Source organism: Notothenia rossii (genome assembly GCF_949606895.1).
Source record: "Notothenia rossii genome assembly, chromosome: 5".
In the NCBI taxonomy this organism is placed as follows: Eukaryota; Metazoa; Chordata; class Actinopteri; order Perciformes; family Nototheniidae; genus Notothenia; species Notothenia rossii.
In genome coordinates, this window is record NC_136903.1 from 21,811,912 (window position 1) to 21,831,896 (window position 19,985).

At 38.8% G+C, this 19,985-nt stretch overlaps 1 protein-coding gene across 2 annotated transcripts in view; it reads right to left on the minus strand.

Moving 5' to 3' along the window:
• lrrc4ca (leucine rich repeat containing 4C-a) overlaps positions 1 to 19,985 on the minus strand; it is a 101,614-nt gene that overhangs the window by 14,370 nt on the left and 67,259 nt on the right. For both annotated transcript variants that reach the window (XM_079681480.1, XM_079681479.1), the window contains one exon: positions 7,686 to 7,759. The gene's annotated coding sequence lies outside the window, so the exon portion shown is untranslated. The remainder of the gene's footprint in view (positions 1 to 7,685; positions 7,760 to 19,985) is intronic.

A 19,985-nucleotide genomic window follows, 5' to 3' on the forward strand; every position in this document is an offset into this window, starting at 1 on the left:
AACCACGGCAGACTGTCCAAAACTGGATTTGAACGGGTCCACCCCGTCCCCCCCTCCCCCACCCCGTCCCCAGAACTACACATGCTGGCTATTGTGTGTTTCGCAACATGTTCTATGGCGCGTCTCTACTGGGAGTTGTAGTTTTAAAAGACGTTTTCGTATTTCCCATAATAACAAGTTGTCAGTATTAAACTGTGAACATCCCTGGAGGTTTAGGGGATAGGAAACACTCAAATTTAAAACATTAATAAATGGGTGAAAATTGCTTGTGTCCATAATGGGCAGCATTAATGTATACCCACATGACAGCTAAGGTCAGAAGAGCTTTATTTAACAGCTGGTCTTATGTCTGTGACCCCTCCTGTTGTTAATTGATAAGCCTGAAGCATGCACTTGTCAAGGTTCAGAGGCATATTTTGCAAATATGGCAGTAGCCATCGATCATCTTAAGATACGATAAGATAAGATAAGATAAGACAAGACTTTATTGATCCTAAGTTGGAAACATTTGCGTTACATCAGCATGTGTAACAGTTGTAAATATGCAGTGGTGTTTATTTGTAAATCATTTAGTATAATCACACAAATGCTGTGTTTTATATTTAATAATTCTGTGTTCTTTATTTATTGATTGTTCAATACCTGACAAGGTCGGAGATGAAAAACCTGGGTCGCAGGTTCCTCAACAGTGCATCACAAGACATCTATCAATATGTGTGTATACCTCCACCATTAAACTGTCATATTCTGTACATTTCTTATACTATCTACATATCTTATAAGAGTATAATACATATGTATAATATCAGTTAAAATAAGTGCTTAAACATACAGTAGTTAACATTGCAGGAAAGCAATATATTAGTACTTTGTCAGGCTTAATATTTATACCCCCAAAGCTTTTTTCTTATTCAAAAGAAGACCTTAACCTAAAGTATTCTTTAATGTTTAAATAAAGCCTTATTAGTTTGTCTGACTGTGTCTCCTATTAATATCTAATAATAAAAATAATACAATTCAATAACATGCTTTAACCACCAGGTGTCCCTTTCTATCAGCTGTGCACCGTTATGGTGTAAATATAGCCTATCTACCAATTGGATCAAATATAAAAGTCAGCCGAATTAGTGTTGATACTGCAGGGAGACGTATTGTGTTAAGAGAAATGTATGATGTTGTTTAATTGCTGATATATTTATGATCCACGTCACATATTCAGTTTCCGCGGCAGTTCTTCCTGTTTGTCCAGAAGTCTTCTCATCAGGGCTCTATAAATAAAGAACTACAGCAGATGTGTAATATTTAATGCAGCCGAACCGTGTATTACAATGCCGTTATGTGATGACTTCCAATCCAAAGAGAAAAGCAAGCACACTAGGAGTAAAGTATTATTTTATTTAAAAACATTTTTTTTAGGATTTCACATCACATAAACACCATATCCCAACGTGCATTGCGGCTAAAACATCCAATCACAGATTTTGAGGACTAATCACAGGGTTTGAGCAAAGCGGAGAGAATACTTGCTTCCGGGTGTAAAATTCTCTTAAGCAACTACTATGGCTGCGTTTCAGGTCGGTTATTTTCATTTCCTCGCTCCTTGCTCCTCGGTATCACCAACCAAGTTGATTTGTCTGCGCCATCTTGAGTAGCGTCCCATGTTGGAGGACCGAGGATCGAAGAGCGATAATGGAGGAGCGATAACCGAGGAACCACCAGACCATCCTCCGGTGAAATCCTCAGGCACTCGCTCCGCCCCCTTACTGTGTATCGCTCACTGATTGGACGATGCAGTGCATGCACTGATCTGATGCTTCTTGACATGAGAGCAGTTTCCCAGCGGAGTGAAGAAAATACATGAAACTCACAAGAGTCACTCCTCAGTTTATACTGTGTTTTGTTTCAATTAATGTATAATTTAGTTACAAATATGTGATATATCTGAACAACAAAGTGGTCAAAAATTATTTTATTCATTTATTGGAAACATTTTCATGATCGCTTTTTTCGTTTATACATTTTAAGAATGGCGTTTATCTTTTTTAAGAATGAGTTCTTATTTTATTTTATTCATTTGGGTCTACAGCAGATGATACAAAAGTATATGTCAGTAAATGCGTACTAACAGAGGCGGGGGTGTGTGTGAAAACAACCTGCTGTCAGATATCAGCTGTGCGGCGTCATCACAAACGGACGTTGCTTTACGTGATGCTCCGGAGGAAACGATGTCCCATTACTCTTAAAACTCATTTCCCTGCTTCTCATGTTTTCCATGCGTCTCTCCATGCTTCCCTGGTGGGAGGGATTAAACACAGGGAAACTACGCAAGTGAGGGACGCAAGGATTCCATTTAACCGACCTGAGACGCAGCCTATGAGCTGCTCCGACCCTCGGTCCTGACGGACTCCAAAAGTCCGACATTATACAATCAAACAAATAAATAAACACAAGGATAATTGTGTCTTATTGTTGAGTAAATAAGAGTGTGTGGTTTAGAAAAGAATACAAAATTAGAAGGAAAAACGATGAAAAAATACAGATTTCAGTTTTCTGAGCCCCTTCTCTCCCCATAACTGACGGCAACAAAAGTCCTACATTATTCAATTAAAATAAAGAAGTAAAAACAATAAGTGTGTCTTGATATTGAGTAAGAAAAAGGTTGATAAACGCTGTGAGAATGGATCTGCGGAGAGCATTTCACCGCGATCCCAACTCCTCTATTACCAACGTTCAGGGAGCTCTATGCTATCCTGATAGTTAAAACTTGACGCTAAAGGGCCCCCCCTTGCGTTGGAAAGTGACGACAGGGACCCTGACATAACGTCAACATAGGCCACGTTGGGATTGAGAATGTGTTGATTGGGGAGAGAACATCTATATCTAGATTGCATGTATGGTAAACTCAAACATTTGTATTCAAACAAATGTAAAAAATGGGAAAACTCCAGACATGTTTTTTGACATTGTTTGAAAAAAGTGCAATTACCTAGTATATTAGAACCAAATACAACATTTAGAATAACTTTAGTATCGTTCATTTCCACAATTTAACTACTTTAACGACACAATGAGTCCTATAGGGAAAGGTCCATTCTCAGAGTATGTACACTGTAAGTTTCAAGCTTCTACATAACATTTCTTAAAGTTAAGGTTGTGAGTTACAACTTTTTGGAACCTCATACATTTTCAATGCAAGCCCCCACAAGTTCCCAGTGTTAATTTCTGCAAACATCTGCTGAATATGACGCATCTTTCTCTATTTTTGAATGAGGACATTATTAGTGACTATACTTTACTTGTGAGTCAACGTTTCAGTATCCGCTAGAGATAGAGGTGTGCCACAACAGCGTGATGAAGTCGGTGTATCATTATTTCAGTGCATCACACTTGTTATTCAGGTGCCGCCCAGTTCTACACAGGGACAGCGCAATTGGCCTCCCCCTCGGTCAGAAGATGACCCCCGAGCCGAGCATTTTCCTGACAAATGAGCCGCAGTAATGTCAATTGGCCTAAAGTGCCTACGAGAAGCTTGTTTAGAGCTGCTGGCCTTGAAAACACATGCAAGGTTATATATACACATGCTTCTCTATGAGCTGGTACAAACACATGCACCTAAGCAGGAATGTGCAAAATAAGATATTGTTCACACACTTACAATAAAGGAAAAGTATTAACATACTGTATGTATCAATACAGTGGAGCAAATGTCTAAATGGAGTCATTAATTGTGATTTTCTGATTTCTTATTTTGTCCTTATGCACAGTATTTCGATTCACTTTACTCTAAGGATTTGCAGCAACTGCCCAGATTTTCAACAGAAGGTGTTTTTCTATGGCAGAACGTGTCCGTGGTGTATGCTTTTAGCATGTGAGAATCTTTACAAGCTGTGTACGTGACAGCCTCCTTGTTTCACACTGAGCAGCGTGTTGGCAGTGGGGGCTTGTGGGTGACAAGAGGTATTGATAAAACCATTCTTCACCCTGTGAACATTTCAGAGAGGCTGTAGGCAGAAAATGGCTTCCAACCACGACCCTTTTAAGTATGTGATGAAGGAGTCAGTCCGTTATACCGCTGTCTTTGCGGTGTCCGGTTGAGGTCAGGGTTGGCATGCATCACATGGAGTCTGACCGAGCCACGCAGAGGTCATTCAGAGGCTGCAAACCCGGACATCCAGGCAGCCCAGCCTCCCTGTGATTGAGCTTGGGGCTTGAGAGAACATGTGAGATAAGAGGGTGATAGGGAGCACACTGATGATATCTACAAAACCAGAGGCTACAGTGTCAACACATATAATAACATTAAGAGCCTGTTAAGATTGAAAGTGTGATTTCATTCATTTGGCTTTGTACACTTAAAATCCGTTTGAAAATACACTGGGATACTACACCTCTGTTCTGAAGCCATTTCACTGATTGTAACATCTGTTCAGTGTAGACATGCTCAAGGACACATTCTTGTAATGTCTCCTGGATTGATGTGTCAGTGTACTGGTAACATCAGTTGGACTGAAGGTCAGTTGCAAGTTATCTAATTGACAGTAAGAAAATGTGGCCACAATGACAGTTGGTATCATTAATATGGTAACATTGAGTGTGGGGAGACCTCTGGTGGTTTGGAAACATGTTATTACAACAAATAATTTGTGAAATAAGTAGACTTCCATCCCCTATTTTGATGAACTTGAATATGAAATTATGCGTGTGGTATTGTTTGATGATTTGAGAATTATTTTTTGTGTATTTAAGAATAGAAAAAGATTATGTTGAGCTTCGTCATGTGTGTGTGTGTGTTTGTCTTCAGAGGGGTTTGTGAGTCGTTAAAAATGAAAATAAACTAATTGTGTTCCTCATTTGGGTTCAGGCAATTGACTCTATTATTTGGTTATACTGGAAGATTGTGGGATTTGTATTACAATTGCAGTTAACATTGAACAATTTAGAGCCCTTGTTGAGCTCACAATAACAACACACTTGTTCCCCTATTGATTCGATACACACAGGGAAAAAGGTTGAGGCTTCTCAGTTCTGAATGCTGGATTTTATTATCGTACTACAGGATGATACAGCGGCAAATTGAGACTGATCAAGGACTTTATAAAACTTACGTCATAGTATTTTGTTATTGTATGACCTATTATTTAAGTTCACTAAATTGATTTTTTTTTTAAATCTATTCCGCCAGAAACAAAGTAGAAGACTTACAAAAGAAGAGTACATTTATGAAATAATAAATATCCTCGCTCTTTCATACCAAGCCCTATTTTTTTGTACTTTCTCCCTTCATATTCATACACCCACTTTGGAGATGCTTACAATCACATCTCAAAGGAAAATGCAAAGAATAAACGGTGGAAAGAAAGCAGAGTGCACTCATTTTATTCAGGACTTCAATTGACTGTGCTTACACATTTGTCTTATAAATGGGTTGTAAAGAAATGTGATATTACAAGACTATTGGATTGCTTTGCAAAGAACAGTAATGCTCCCAGACAGCCTCTGCAGGTAGGTGTTTGTTTAATCGTAGTTTCAATAGTCCTGTAATAGTGTATGAAGAGTTATAATTTTCTCATTCAATAATTCTTCACAACCTGAGACTACACATTGTGAACATATATGTAATTATTCTTGTTGGACAAAAAATAAATGTGTACATTGATTCCATTGCACAGATTCAATATCATGTTCATGCAGAAACACCATCTCCTGCACCATAGATATAAAGGGTGGGTAAAATATGAGAAACAGCACATGAAAAGGAGCTTTGAAGTAATAGCAACTATTCATGCCAGTCATATTGAATAAGATGAATGCCATTGAGCTTTCAAAGAGGTCTGGCAATCATCACTTTTATATGTGAGTTTCCATCTCGACAAAACAGATTGTCAAAGAGGCCACATAGTCAGGTTCTGATATGCTTCTGTATCGATATCTCCAGAATGATATACTGTGGTAGGGATAATAGACAAAAAATGATGGCAACATGTGGCCAACACAGAAAAACAGCATCATCAGCCTTGAGTAACAGTGGTTGCAAGTAAAAGCTCCCAGACAGAGCGACAGTAGTTCACACCAAGAGCAGGCGTGTAGTGGAAGTTACATACATGAGTTCCACCAGCACTGTTGACACCAGTGGCGTATTTCTGTGTGCACTCCAAAAACCTGATACAAAGGTGACATATGAGAGAAGAGATGCCAGCATAGAAACACTGCTTGAGTCATACAATTCTCCTTATTCTTCCATCCTTATATCGTACTCCCTTTCCCTTTTCTCCATAGACTTCAAAGCAACCATGGGTAATTTCTCATTCACTGAGGTGATTGGGTAAAGCCTATACGGAAGACTTTGCTTGATGTACTTAGCAACACTGGAACCACAGACATATTGTGAATCTCTCTCTGTCATTGTCATTGTATCATCTAAATCATTTCTAGGCAATGCAATCCCTTCGTAATGGAGCTGATATTAATTTGGTATTTCATCTTTTACATACAGAATGAACAGTAATACATTTATTGTTTTCAAACTGTATTTTTGTGCAATTCATTGCATCAGCATTTATGTTCTCTATGCTACTATCTGTACCACATGTGGGGGACAACCATATGCTTTTCCTACATATAGTAATGGAACTTGCTAGACAAAATGTAAAGTTAAGGCCTCACTAATTAATCCAAGCAGTGACACAGACTCGAACATATATCTTGTGAAATATACTATACACAGCACCTGTGTGTATTTTGGCCTTGGATACAAAATAAAGTTATAGTACAGCAGCCTTGCCATTGTGAACAAGCTAGTATCAAAGGCTAAAATAAAATACAGATACCAATGTGGGAGCCAATATGTTGAACAAATTCTCTTGATGATTGTAAAAAAGCCACAGATTGTCTGGGTATGTTAAAGGACCAAGAGCCATATATTAGAATGATGTCCCCATTTTCCCCAAAAGTATTATTCCAATGGACAACCTCCTAAACATGCTACAAATCCACAAATGATTCTGTCTTTATGGATTGAACAGAAATGTTTAATTCATATTTACTTTCAAGGTGTTCTCCTCTGAAAGTAAAGCCCAATTGCTCAATAACGTCCTTTAACTTAAGTGGAGGCATTTAAAAAAAGAAGCCGTTTTGACCAAACCCTAAATAGCATAGAGCAAAAATATACTTTTATATAATGTGACTAAAAGTATTTTGAGGCTCACTCATGAAATAGCCACAACACATTTGTGTAAGGTGCAGGGACAGAAATAGCGCAAAGTTCATTAATTAATTCCGTCATTTATGTATTTTCCCAACTAAATCCTTTTCATGATCAAAGGGGGCTGAGGCTTATACCAGCATCCATTGGTCAGAAGACACAGATATATGCTGGTAAAGTATAGTTTCCGATCCACCAATAATTAGGCACCTTTGCACTCTGCTGTGTTTCCGCATTTTAAGAAGTGCAGCTTTCAGCGGTAATAAGAGTGATTTATTCTGGCTGAAAAGGTCTATTCTCAGGTGGTTCAGGCACAGTTTTGAATAAAAATATGCCATATTTGTCTCCTAATTAGAGTTTCAATCAACCACATACACCTCTGACATGAAAAAAAGCCAAAAACAAGTATTTTCTTTCAATCTATCTGTTTTCTGAAAGCATTATGGCACATTAGGATGGCTTCTGGGTTTGTGTTATTTCTCACCTGCCAATTCAATCACTGTTCCAAGGGGTTCTGGTCGTCCTCATGTTAACTTCAAATCCACCGTAAAGCTGTCCCTGAAAAACACAAGAGACAAAACTGTAAGAATATTTTCAAAACAGACTAACAGTGATACAGTTTGTTTCTTCTGCAGTTCCACTAAGTTTCATAAGATACAGGCCTTGAATAATGTGCTGTTCTGGAAAGTTTATGATGTATCTACTCAACTACCAAAAATGCAGTTTATTAAACCCCCAGGTTACAGTATATCTAATTCAAAATTCTCTTTACTGTTTCTAAATAATCATCGAGTCATCTTGTTAGTTTTCCTTTCAACCACTTCCACAGCAATCTCTGCTGATGCTGATATTTTTGTGCCTTTTAGAACCTTGATATAACAAGAGGAACTTCACAGTACACAACTGAAAGTCGGAAGAGCTCGTTCCCCAGGGACAAGGGGACATGCAAAGCCATAACGCATCACAAACACACACATTTAGGACAAAAAAACACACAGAAACACACAACACAGAGGGCAGACCCTGCTGAATAAATTATGGGTGACAAAAGCAAACCGAGATAAAGCTCTCCATCGCACCTGCCATCCATTAGTGCAGAGCAGGAACTGTGAGAGCAAATAAGCGTGTGTTTGATCCAGAGGAGCATTACTGTGTGAGCCTATCATGACCCCAGTCTTTGTTCTACGATAAGGGTTCTGCTGTCTCCATGTCATGTATGCAGCATTGCCAGTGAGAAGTGTTTTCCTATTACAGTTGCATTACACTCAGAAGACCAGCAGTGAATAAAATGCAAACATATCTTGACCCATCCAATACAATAATAAACAAATGAATAGAAAGAATGTGTCTAAATGAATAAGAGGTTCTCTTAACTAGCCAATTGGAGTGAAATAAAACAGTTTCTCAACAGATGTCCTCTCATTGATTAAACAAGTTAAGCAAGGCCTACTGTAACTGCTATAAACATATACTGTAAATACATTTAAATGCAGAGTCTGCAGAAGACAGGACAATATTTAGTTTCATGTTTCTATTTGTAGTCCATGTAATATTGACCAATCTCAATTGAGTTGGCAGATAAACAGTCGGTCTAGAGAGCATGCATTCCTTGTACCCATCAGCTAGAAGATTAAGATATGTATACGTTTCTATAAACAGGTGTGGTCTGGATGAAGATGACTAGAAATTGATGTCTATCAATTGCATTGTACAGTAAAAAATGATCAGCATATTGCAAATAAGATTTCGTTCAATATAGCTAAATCATAACCTGAGAAATATTTGCGACAAAAGGCCTACAATATAAAATAATACTAAAAACACAGGCCAAAACTAAACATGTATTAGCCTTTCTATGGTAGACCAACTCCTGAATAACTTTGTTTCTTTCGAAGATGCAAGTCTTTTAAAACATATAACAACCTTTTATTTGTACTGTAAATAAAGCCCAAAACACCTTTTTTGTTACAGCAAATGTTAAAGTCAATTGCATAATCGTTGGTGACTGTCTAAGATTCGCTGCTCAAGTGAGTATTGAAGGCTGCAACACAGTGTACGTTAGATTGTAGTACAGTGCTCATGTTTATCTAAAAAAGAACACTTTGGTTACCTAGGCCAGTGGTTCCCAACCTGGGGGGGGGCGCCAAAGATCGCAGGGGGGGCGCCAGGCCTCAGACGACTTGAGGCCAAATATCATATTTAGACTTTTTTTTTACATATAATTGTAAAGCAATACATTATTGTCACTAAAAGCCTTGTCTCTACATTACAATAAAACATAACAAGTTATTGATTCATTCATTTGAATAACAAATCAAGTTAGTAGGTATTATAGGCATAAAAAGACAGAAATGTATAATTCTTTCTTTAATAGAAATGATTCTTCTGCCCGTAAAGTGTCCAAACCAAGCTTTTCTGGATAAGCGCATTTTTAAAACATAGTCATTGTCCGTGCCGGTTTCAGATTATTTGTCACAGTTGCTCCGATCAGATCGGTCTCCTCCATTTTGTAGATTATTTACGACTTTTGAATCCACAGAAACACATCGGCAAAATCTGGCTTACTTTGAGCATGTGTTTTAAACAGTTTAATCCCTTTGTGAATTGTTTCCACTTGCGGCGTCCTTTAATTTCTTCATACAGCGGGAATCCAAATGAATTAATCCTGAGTCCAATAACCATCAGTCACTCCAATAGTGCTCCTTAATTATGCCTTACATCCTCCTTTAACACAATACTTCACATTCATCCAGTTTGTGACTTTTAAACTTGTGTTTTGAGACTTTTAAACTTGAATTACCGCTGTTGCGCCGCCCCCCCTCCCCCCTTGTGTGTGTGTGTGTGTGGGAGGGGGGGGGGGGCAACTTCATTTGGGGGGGCTCTTGGGAAAAAAGGTTGGGAACCACTGACCTAGGCAAAACTTGTTAGTAGGATCAATCTTTTTTTTTTATGAGATATATATTAATTGATGAAAATATAGAATATCTCAGACAGGACTTTGAAGCCTCAACTGAACTCATATATCCAGTCTACAGCTCTAAGCTCTATAATTATGGCAAAAACATACATTGAAATACAATGTTGCAATTAAATGAAAATAAGACATAATTGTTTACAAGCTCTACGTGTAAAATATTTACAAAATTACCTGGTTACGTAAGTTACACAATTATTACATATTGTGAAACCTCATAAAGTGCAGCAGAAACAACTTTCTGGCTTCACATCACTAAGAATGACAAATTATGTCCACAGATAGCGATGATGGATTTGGGCTCTGCCGGTGTAATCATTATCAATGTTGTTATTATCAACAACATCAATATTGCACCCCACGGCCCACACACACATACACCCCCCCCTGGCTTTCCTCCTTCTTTGACAAAACACTGCATCATTGCATTTTTCAAAGCTTGTCAAGAGCCAGTGTTTCAGAACGTGCCCAAAAGATATATGTTCTTTTTTATTAGAAGAAAGGACCATACTCTTATAATTACCATCAACTTAAACATGCAGACAGCCTGATCTGTCAGAGACAGCTGCTGCTTCATTTGTGGTTGGGTATTCTTCAGGACAGACATGAAACAACATTTTATGTTCTTCCTGACGACCATTTTTTCTTCTGTGGGGCATATTCTGCACCACAAAATGAAGCAGCACTAACATTGTAGGTAGAGTCAATTGGGAACAATATATATAGAAACAATGTTGCACTAATCACTTCTTTCCATACAAATGTAATGCCGGCTTACATGTTGCATGGACACCAGGTCAGTGTTTATTATCTCATCACAACTTCAACATCAGTCAATCCAATACACCTCTAGTTGTGTATCTTAGGGTGGCTACAAGGCTACAAGACATCAGTGATCACTAGGCCATTTCTTTCTACTTTCTTTATCTCCAATGAACTCACAGAGATAAAGTCCCTCCGTGGAAGAGTAGTAGTCCAACAAATCAAGACTAATGTCAGCGCCTTCTGCTCCAGATCGCAGCAGAGTTTGACCTGCAGGTCACACTACATCACCCACTGGAAATGACCAGAAATGCATGTCAGGCTGAATCAATTGGCTGCACAGCCACTCGTTCAATTAAGATCTTGGGTGGGGGTGGTCAGTGAGGTTTGCAGTGTGGTGAGTACAGGCTCCCAGAGGAGCAGTAAGTGCTGAAATCAGCTCAGCTGCGTCTGCCATTTGTCATTATCTAATGGTAAATCCATCTGTGTCCTGACGAGGGCCTTGCCAGGACAGATTACTAAATGGCCAGACTGAAAAGAAAAAATAAGTATATATAGAAAAAAGAAAGATAGATGTAAATTACTAAAACATTCAAAAACAAGTTTATTAAAGTTATAGTGTACAATATCTTTGTTAAATCACTATATTAATATACTATCTCGATTTCAACTGGTTTTGTTAAAACAAGCAGAGATCATATCAAGAAGTTTAAAAGGATCCATGAAATCTCTAAGCTTTGGCATGATGCACAGACAGGCACACAGAGATTCCAGGCCATATTTTCCATTTAAAGAAAAAAGTCTTAGTAGAAAGATGATGAGATAAAAATAAATTAACATACTTTAAATCAGGCATTAAGATGGAATACAATTATCTTGAACAAAGAAAGCAATTTTGTAATTCTCTCAATTACATAATCCGTAACTTAATTAAATTAAAATACGGCTAAATCAGTAGTTTAATATGATTTTAATTAATACTTGTCTCAGCTATGTACACCATTTGTTGGTAGACAATCTTAGAGCTTATGGGCTTTTCAGGCATATTCTGTTTAGCTCTATGTACATGTGTGCGAGAGTATGTGTTTGTGTACATGTACATAAATGTGTGTTTCCACTGTGCAGTAAAAAGACTGTCAATATTCACCTCAACATACAACCAGCCTTTTGTGAAAAACAAACAGATATGCCAACATACCATGCCATATAAATAAAAACAGTGGACATTGCCATATTTTGTATTTTGTAACCGGCCAATTTGTGCAAGAAGGTCCATTTATTTTAATATGAAGGCTTCATGTAATTCTTCCCAGGATGGCACAACACATACTGTACTTGTCTAATGGAATTACAAAGGCTGTAGGGCAGAAGGATAACAGATACATGATACAACACAGACTGCCCCATGTAGAGTCGTGACCAGCGTATTATCCTTGCATTACATTTGTTGTCAGAACATGACATTTGTTTTAAAGTAATGCTTTTACAAACCTCGGTTAGCACCCCATGTCAAAATTCAGCTGCAGTGAAACGCTTTGCTGAGTGGAATTAGTGCAATCAGGGGAGATATGGAATTAATATGTCTGATTAAGTGCCTGACTGAATTAGCATTTGGAGTCCAAAGAGAGTTCAAGCAGGAAGGGAGGGATGAGATATGTTCAGCAGGGAGGGAGACAGGCTGACAGAATGGTCTATAGAAGGAAAATAGATGAACAAAGACAAGAGGCAAGGGGAAAAAAGTAGAATGACTGTGATATGGAACTGTGCATTCCTTTGTTTCTTGGCTTCACTCTGGCCAGTATGGTCTGTTTGATTCATTATTTTCCCCAGAACATTTTCCTTTTCCTCACCTATGAAACACATTCGTAGTCACCATTCTGTCTCAGGTATTCACTTGTATACAGACCAGCTGTCATTTGTTCATGATGGTGGAGGTAATTGGTTTGGCCCTATTAAAGATGTTGAAGTTGTTTAAGAATGGCACATAGAAGGGCATATTCAGAGGGAGGTCAAAAGGAACATCATACAATACCAATGTTCAAGGGAAAATTCAGACAAAAATATCATTTGAGGAGAAGCCTGGAAGATGAAAGACAAGACTGCATGGTTTGCACCAAGGGAGAGAGAGGGTAGTAAGTTACCAATAAGAAATATTTTCCTAGATATGTCTGGCTCTCATATGAAAGGCTAGCAAAAACCTCTGAAGAAAAATGCATGAGAACCAATGCCACACTAGGGCATTTACAGAGGGATACAGGACCTACTGTATATCACACTAAGCCATTAAGCATATGTAATGCAAATCAATGCAAAAACACAAGAAAGTAATTCATAAATGTAGTGAAGTAAGAGGAGAGGGTTCAGAAGAAATGGTTAGGTAAGGCTGAGAAAATAAATATTGCAGTGGGAGAGAAGAGGAATACCAAGGAGAAACGGCAAAGTGGTATATATAAATATTTGGGGCAAATGAGTGTGATATACTGGCAAGGAAGGTGAGAGACCTTTCTTGGGAAAAAAGAAAAGGAGTGAGAAGTGCAGTAGAATATATTCTGTTGATTATCATTCATTTCCTTTTGTCATGTACCCGACATGAGTCGCTGTCTGTGTCTCCAGGAAGAGATGGGAGCAATAGCTGCTACCATGCTGCATCACCAAAAAAACATGGCAAATTGGAAAGGTATTTCCAAATGTACTTGGGTCTGAATGTTCTCCAGGAATGGAAAAGCAGCTTCAATTGGTGACCCATTTGGTGCAGTAAGAGACTTCCTGGTAGAGGCACATTAGGTGTGGTTTTATGATATAATGCCTGTGTCTAACTATGCTATAAAAATAACTCTGAAAATCTGGTTACTTATGTCTTTAGGCAGTAAGAGTGTGAGGACTAAACTGCATACAACATTTAATAGTTTGTTGTGTCAGCACAAACATGGTCACTACAATTGGATGTTTTACTCTGTTATTGACAAGGTCAACACATTGCAATGTTAGTTGGTCTATAAATACCAACAACTGGATAACAAATGACTTTATTACTGTGATATTTAGTGTCAATATTCATGACTCCCAGAGAACGGTTCGAGTCGATTTTGCTGTTCTTGCTTATCGTTTGTATTCGGATATCACTTGTCTTCCTGAATGCACACAGTTCCACTTGTACAATGGAAATATTCAATCATGATAGTCAGATTGAAAAATGTCTTGGCAAATATATGACCATACTGTAGGACCTTCCCTGTCACACTACCCTATGGCAAACTTTACATAACATACATTGGTTTCATCAAACAGCATGGCATAGCACACATTACATTCTCTAGTGACAGCTTCAGGGATTGAGAATAAGTGTTGGTTATAAGTGAGCTTGTGTGTGTTCATTTGAGTCTACACCTTTGTCTATAATTGAATGCATGCTTTCGATGTGGGTGAACAAACAGTCCTCAAACACAGCACAACTATGCTTTGAAAAATGTTACCTTTCATTTTTTCTTAGCCTCAAGTGGGATATTCCAGTTTACAAGCCAGCATAAGAACTTCTTAGTGCACGCATGTCTGTTTCCCCATAGGGAGACAATTCTTCACCCAGCTTTCTGTAAATCGATGCGGACACAATTGATTGTGGAGTGCAAAATCACACAAAATACCCGTCAACACAGGCTACAGCTATGAACCATGTAAGAGAGAGAGCATACAGGAGTGCAGCTACCTCATCCCCTGTTGGGCTCAACGCTTGGGATCCTAAGCGGATTTACAGTGCGATATCAGCACTAAGCAGAGCACTCATTACAGGTATCAGGAATGGAAGTTGATTGTAGAGTTAAGAAAGGAAATACTGCCATGTAACCCGAAAAAGGATGTAATATGACGTCCAGATTAAAGTGCTGAACATTATCATCCTTAGTGCAGGCAATGGAATAGACACATAGAAAAGGAGATTGACAGGAAGTGAGGATTTGTATTTTAGAACATGTCTCAAGGTATGCCTTTCTAGAGTCCGGACATAAAACTGTTGTCAGAACATGTAAGGTGTAGAAAGTGGAAAATCAAAGTATAAGATGGACATCATTTGAAAAGAAAGGACACATTTTGCCAGCAAGCAAAGCAACATGATTGCTGAATCAACAACACAGCTTAATACTTGCGTCCACACATACAAAATGGGCACTGACACCAGACATATACATGGGAGACATCCTTTCCTCTTTTCAACCTTTGCGCCCAGGGAGAAGCATCAGATACCAGGGAGCACTCATGCACAATCGGCCATGAGTCTCTCTCTTGACGAGGCCATCAGCCTTACAACGCTTTCCAGAACAATCTTGCTCAGAGGGTAGAGGTATAATGATGAATCTAATACTTTAGTGTATGAGTCATCATGAAGCTGAATGTGAAGAGGCAAAAGGAGTGAATTTAGAAAATAATACTTCTTCCCCAAAACCACCATTTGCGTACCAATTACTGACCCTGTGTTTTTCTCACATGCCACTTATTGAGTATAAAAAGTACTTGCATGCAAGAGTAGCATGCCCTCACAAGTGTGAGACTCTCAGAAAGCAGTGCGCATCGACTAGATAAGATAAACGTAAGACTTATACTACAGGAGTTTTGTGAAATGTTTACATGCGTGTTTTAATATAGTTTTGCTGCTGTTAAACGTGTCCCTCATTACATTGAAATAATAAAAAAATTCTCCACTTTATTCGTCGTTCAACGTTTCTGCATGTGAGAAAAAGTCAAGGTAACATTTGCTTTGTTTGTTGATAAACAGACTTAAAAGTAAAAATGTGTAAACTATAAAGCAGTATTGCAATGTTTTCTAATTTGACATGTTAAAAGATGTAAATATAAATGAATTATGAGCACCAAAGTGTAGTTAGTGTAGTAATAATGTGTCTGTTAATGCTCTCTGAATAAATGTTTCACACATGGTTCCCTCATGCATTATACACATACTATGGTCATCTACATCCAGCACACATGTGGACACAGTGAACTTGTGACAGTGTGTGAAGAAAGCCTCAGTTAAAAGGGGGAGACAGAGAGATAACTATATGGAAAATGAACGCTGCTCTTGGGAAAGCTCTCTCTCTCAGAGGAGAGGGAGGACGTCTGAAGAGGTTATTTATTTTTCATCTGGAGATGGAAACTGAAGTGCGGTGAGGAGAGCCCCAGTGGAATTACTGACTGGAGATGTACCCTCCTGGGGCTTGTGTCTCTCCCTTCTCCCTCTTTCTCCCACTCCCGCTCACTTTCCATCTCCCACCTTTCTGATCTCCACAAGAGAGCTGCCACTGTCTCTCTGGGAGATAGGGGAAGAGGAGAAGAAAAAGAGGAGCCGCTCATTCTCCATGCCATCTTTGCCTGCCTCACAGTCAAACTCTATTCATCCCACACTCCTGTGGTCTGCAGAGCTCGGTTAGGCTTTGCTCGGATGTAACCGCATTGAGCAAGCTGAGTCGGGTTGTTCTCCAAGCTCCTCCCAGGCTTGTCTATTTCTACGTGGGAAGCAACACTTCTTATCCCAGCCCTCCTCATTAACAGCCTTCCCATCAAACACCAAAGTCATTAAAAAAGCCACTTGTCCTCCCCCATCCCCTCTGGTGTTTTCCTTTCATCATTCCATTTCTCTGTTGGGATGAACCGGCGGTGTGAATGTCTTGGCTGACACCTTTACTCCACCAGGACCAGAGTGAATTATAGGGAGGCAGAGTAGTGGGGCTACATAATCTTTGTAAGGCTGCCTCTCTACGGCCTGTTCCAGACATTGTTGCGTTGTCATGGGAGCCTATGAAAGGCTACCTTTCTGCTACCTATTTCTCTTAATGAACTAAGGTGTCACATGCATCCTTACATTTCGGTCATTTGGGAGGTTCCCAAATATAGCTGCAAAAAGTCAAGATACTAAGAAAAGGAGCGCTGCAAAAAGCATGCTAGAGAGCTCATTTTTTCAAACCGATGTGAGGTAATCCCTTCCCCTTTCTACCTCCTACGGAGGGAGCCAGGCTTTGGTTCAGTGCAGGTTTTCAGCAAGCACATCATTAGGAGGACTTTGTTGCTACAGTAAAGTGAAGTGCTCCTCGGCAGCAAAGCAACTCTGTAGGAATTCTCACCTGGTGAGTGCACGGTGCCCCACGAGTTTAGCATTTCCACATGACTTACTTCCACATTCTGACTGCCGTGCCACCACACATATCCATACTGCTGTTTTATTTTATAAATTGGATGAACACAGGATGTGTAATCTATTGCATGCTTTTACATTTCAATTGAGTGAGAGAGGATGTGTGAGAAAGTGGGGCTGGTAGAGTACCTGCTGCAAGAGTAGAGTATGCTTTGTATAGGCAGACACTCTTCATTATTCTTCAAATAGAAACAAGCCCAGCCTCTGCTAATCTCCATCACAAGAGAAAGTAGAAAATGGACTCTGCTTTTGCTGCCTTCCAAAGCCGCTAGCTAACAATGGACGTTGAATAAATCTAATTTGCAGCCCCGCACCACACGTTAACCTCCTTATTTGCTTCCTCCTCACTCGGCTGTCCCTCCCTTTGCCTCTCTCCCTCCCCTCTATCTTCCTCTGCACTCCATACTGCGCCTAGTTAACTTCATTGGTTGGAGAGGAAGAATGCTGAGGGTGCAGGAATAAAGATAAACCAGCATCAATTAGACTCTAAAGTGCACTTTATTTATTTTTACCCCACCCCATGCCAAATTAAATTACACTATAAATTAAAAAAAATAACGCAATGGAAAAGCAATGAACTTTAATTATCGAAGCAGATCCTCAGCATGGGTCACTGCTCACTACAATCCAGTTCATTGTGTGCTCTCACACTGCACATGTGCTGGCTTTAATCACTTTCTTTGTATCTGTTCATAAACATAAATTCACATAATCAGCCTCACATGTAAATGATCTGACCTGTGTGGTGAGGTTGCACAATAAAATACACACTCCCTACATTGTTCAAAATTAATATTGGTCCAATAATGGGAATCAGAACAAAGAGTCTGTATTTGTTCACATCACTGCAAACAGACTTTAATTACTGACAACAAGCATTGAGGAAACATCCCTCTTTTAAAAAGTGATGTTTCCCTCTTATGTTCTTCTTCTCACTTGGTTAGCAAAGTGTATGTAACAGAAGAGATCAAACCGCTTTGATAATTCAGCTGAGATCACCAGAGACACAGTGGGAAACAAATTAAACATGATAACTAAGACAGTGCTTCCTCCCATGTGGATTGGATGGATGGGGTAATGTCTGTCTGGAGGCGAGCGAGACACAGAAAGGGGAGTGAAAGCACAACACAGCAGCTGTGAATCCCCTCTATTTCTTTTTGGGAGGACTGCCATGTCAGATGGCATGGCACAACGTGACCTGTGTTAAATGTTACTTCCATTTGCCAGTGTTTTATCTTTCTATTTTGAGTGTGCAGTGGATAATTCTGACCCGTACTGAAATACATGTGGATGGCCTGCAAGGAATGCCAAGAGCAGCCTTTTGTTTTAATCAACTCATCCTTCCTGCATCAGTAAAGTGTCAATAAAGAGTAGACAAACCTAAAAAATCGAATTGCTAAAGGCATCTAATGACCTAAAAATGCACTGTGTTACACGTCACAATGAAAAAACCTAAGGTTATCTGATGTGTATGTTTTCTTCACAAGGCACATGGTTGTGTAACAGTTTCACTGAATAATGGGTCCTATGAGGATAATCATGTACATCTCTGATTTTGCTCTGCATATTTGGTTGGGTCTGATAACACCGGATTGTTGACAAAATAATAATAACGAAAACACATAAACTGTGGCCTGGACGATCAAAGTGAATTTTGTTCACTTCTGAGACACCATTTCATTGCACAGGAATTGAGTTGGCCCTTGTTTTTCTGATTTCAGTCTATAGCTCAATAAGACGTATTCTCAACAAAATCAATTTGACTGAATGGTGTCGAGTGTTCCAAGTCAGACCAGAAGGATGTTTAGAGACGGTTGTTTAACAATAAACATTTTATTTTTCAAACAAGTCTTGAACAAAGTTATTTTTGTATCTTTAATTTTCTAGTATTTTGGCTGTGTTGTCCTTTTGTGAGATATTGTACTGCCCCACATTCAGAAAACCCTATGTTTATAGTATGAGGTAAAACATTTAATAATAATAATAATAATAATAATAATAATAATAATAATAATAATAATAATAATAATAATAATAATACATGACACTTATATAGAAAACTCAAATATGCTTTGAGTAACAAAAAAAACAAGAAAATATATAAAGAGACAAACAAAAACAGAAAAAGGGGGGGGGCTGGTCAGTGGTTTTGAGTTATTGACAGCTGAATTGTTTTTTTCAAAAATGTTGACATTCATTAGATTCTCCCTCAAGCTCTGTCTGTTGGTTCCCATGGTAACCAGATCGACAATGTTTACGCATGACTTTTATAACACAGCTCTCCTTAGTGGTAATTTAAACATACAGCCCATCAACATTACGAAAAATAAAATATTCCCTTATCTGAGAATCTAGATTGCTTGTAGAGAATATCAAGAGGAAAGCACTCTCCATGTGAAAAGTACATGTTCATAATTACGGCTCCGGGGTAGGAAGGCTTCATATAGATTGCAAGTCTAATTAGTGAAGTTGTTGTTATAATATTCTTTCTGTCTTGGTATAACAACAACAGCAACCCAAACATTCACAATTTTGCTGCGTCAATAGGACTTACAGTCACATAAGAAAGAGTCTCAATGAGCAGGAAATGAATCAACCAATACCGCCCTCCCCTTACACAGCTTCACACGATCTGATTTCCTTGTCAAAAAAAGGCCTGTTATCCAATTAAATGATGGTGAATCATTATTTGTTGGTATCTTCTCCCGGTGGTTTACATAACCAGGATTTAATAATAGAACATGTGCGCAAATTCTCTCCCACAATACTACTGGTGCACCCTGACCAAGAAACAGTACTCAGGTTTGATGCTCTATTTTGAATGTGAGTCACACAGAGAGCCATAGAGAAAGAAAGAGAGAGAAAGAGAG